This window comes from Chiloscyllium plagiosum, chromosome 25, assembly GCF_004010195.1.
Source record: "Chiloscyllium plagiosum isolate BGI_BamShark_2017 chromosome 25, ASM401019v2, whole genome shotgun sequence".
NCBI lineage: Eukaryota > Metazoa > Chordata > Chondrichthyes > Orectolobiformes > Hemiscylliidae > Chiloscyllium > Chiloscyllium plagiosum.
In genome coordinates this window covers 19,436,199-19,438,957 of record NC_057734.1, presented here as the reverse complement: position 1 = coordinate 19,438,957, position 2,759 = coordinate 19,436,199, and positions in this window count along the sequence as shown.

The following is a 2,759-nucleotide window of genomic DNA, read 5'->3' as shown; positions in this document are numbered from 1 at the left end:
GAAAGATATAAAAGAGACCTAAGGGGGCAACCTTTTCAGCAGAGGGTAGTACGTGTATGGAATGAACTGCCAGAGGATGTGGTGGAGGCTGGTACAATTGCAACATTTAAGGGGCATTTGGATGGGTATATGAATAGGAAGGATTTGGAGGGATATGGGCCGGGTGCTGGCAGGTGGGACTAGATTGGGTTGGGATATCTGGTTGGCATAGACAGGTTGGACCGAAGGGTCTGTTTCAATGCTGTACATCTCTATGATTCTATGACTGTCTGAATGGAGTTTGCACATTCTCCCTGCGTCTACGTGGGTTTCCTCCGGGTGCTCCGGTTTCCTCCCACAGTCCAAAGATGTGCAGGTCAGGTGAAATGGCCATGCTAAATTGCCCATAGTGTTAGGTGCTTTAGTCAGGGGTAATGGGTCTGGGTGGATTACTCTTCAGAGGGTCAGTGTGGACTTGTTGGGCCAAATGGCCTGTTTCCATACTGTCGGTGATCTATTCTCTGGATTTCTTGATATTACTTTAGCAGTGCATTTGGATTAAGCAAGCCTGTGAATTACATGACACAGTTCCTGTCAACATCAATAGACGTGCAGAATCCAGGAGCTTGTACACCTGAAGAGTCTGCAGAGTATCAGCAGTAATTCCCATGCCTGATGATGACTTTAATTTGACATTCTGCCAACAAGGATCCAGATTTGCTTCTCACTGCCTTGGAGGGGCCAGAACCTCAAACATAGTGAGAGCTTCTTTTTTGCTATTCATTGAGTCTTACAGCATGGAAACAGACCCTTCGATCAGTCCATGCCGGGCACATTCCCGAAATAAACTAGTCCCACCTGCCTGCACCTGGCCCATTTCCCTCCAAACATTTCTTATTCAAGTAGTAATCAAAATGTCTTTTATATGTTGTAACTGTACTCAAATCTACCACTTCCTCTGGAAGTTCATTGTGCACATGCCTCACACTCTGTGTAAAAAGAATTACCACTCATGTCTTTTTTCTAATCTTTATTCTCTCACCTTAAAAATATGTCCTCCAGTCTTGAAATCCCCCACTTTAGAAAGAGACACCTGCCATTCACCATATCTATACCCCTCATGATTTTATAAGCTTCTATAAGGTCACCACTCAACCTCCTAATGAAAATTTTAATGCTTTCATGAAAACTGTCCCAGCCTATCCAGCCTCACCTTCATGCTCAAACCCTCCATTCTTGGCAACATCCTGGCAAATCCTGTTTTTAGTTAGAGGATTTGGGCTTTGATAGCTAGGTCAGGATTTATGGCCATTCCTTATTGCCCTGGCATCACTTGTGGTGAGGTGCCTTCTTGAAGCATTGTGATCTGATTAGCACATGTACACCTACAACGCTATTAGGGAGGGAGCTCCAGGATTCTTACCCAAGGAACAATGATATATTTCCCAGTCAGGATGGGAAGTGGCTATGTGGGGACCTTGCGGATGTTGGTGTTCCATGTATCTGCTACCCTTGTCCTTACAGAAGAAAGTGGTTGTGAGTTTGGAAGGTGTTGTCTAAGAAGACTTGGTAAATTTCTGCAGTGAATCTTGTACACTATTGCTACTCCAAACATCTTGTACTCACTATTGCTAGTGAGCATTGGTGATGGAGGTAGTGGATGCAATACCAATCAAGTGGGCTGCTGTATTCTAAATTGTGCCAAGTGCCCATTGAATCCATCATCAATTGTGAAATCCTATCTGATTCACTCACATCCCTCAGGAATGGGAATCAGCTCTCCTTAACTAGTCTAGTCTGCATGTGACTTTGACTCACAGCAATGTGATTGGCCTTAAAATGTTCTCTAAAATGACCTTGAACACCAATTTACTCAAAAACAACCTGCTGTGCTGTTCCAGCAATAAAGTTTCAACTGCATGTGACTTTGACTCACAGCAATGTGATTGGCCTTAAAATGTTCTCTAAAATGACCTTGAACACCAATTTACTCAAAAACAATTAGGGACAGGAGTACACTGCTGGCGTTGCCTGCAACACCCATATCCAGTATTTCATAGGATAAACAAAGGTGATCTCCCCTGAATGGCATCTTTGAAGTCCGTAGACTTTATGACAATCTGGTAATTTTATGGTTGTCATTACAGAGGCTAGCTTTGTAAATGTATTTATTTATCTGAATTTAAATTCTCTCAGCTTCCATCATGGATTTGAACTTTCTTCTGCTTGGTTACAAGTCTAAGGTTTTGAATTGTTAATTCAAATACAATCACTATATTAACATTACTCCTCCACCTACCTGCACTATCACCTGTTGATAGGTTTTATTCTATTTGTTAATCCTTCTTCCTCACTCAGGTTGCCCCTTCCTGAATTCCCAAGCAAATAAAATGAGAGTGACACCCACTCAGAGCTGACAGCAGCCTCAGAGAGATGATCATGCTGGAAAGTTTAGCTTAAAAAAATCTTACATTTCAGGGGAGATCTTTACTCATGTGATATATACCTCAGGTGGCACCACACAGATTACAAAGGCTGTCCAAAAATAGAGGATAAATTGCTGCATTCATTCTAATTATACAAAGTGTTCGAGCAATGTGAGCTGCCTGGACCTAAAGAGTATTTGTCAAGTATCACAGTGGTGATTGTAGAGTTAATAGTTAATAGCAGACAGGCCTCCTCCAGAAACTGAGAGGGGGAATAAAAAAGGGAACCAGCACATTGAGAAAAGTGATCAGCTCTCAATGCAAGGCGACAGCTGGTTGACCCTTGTAGATAAG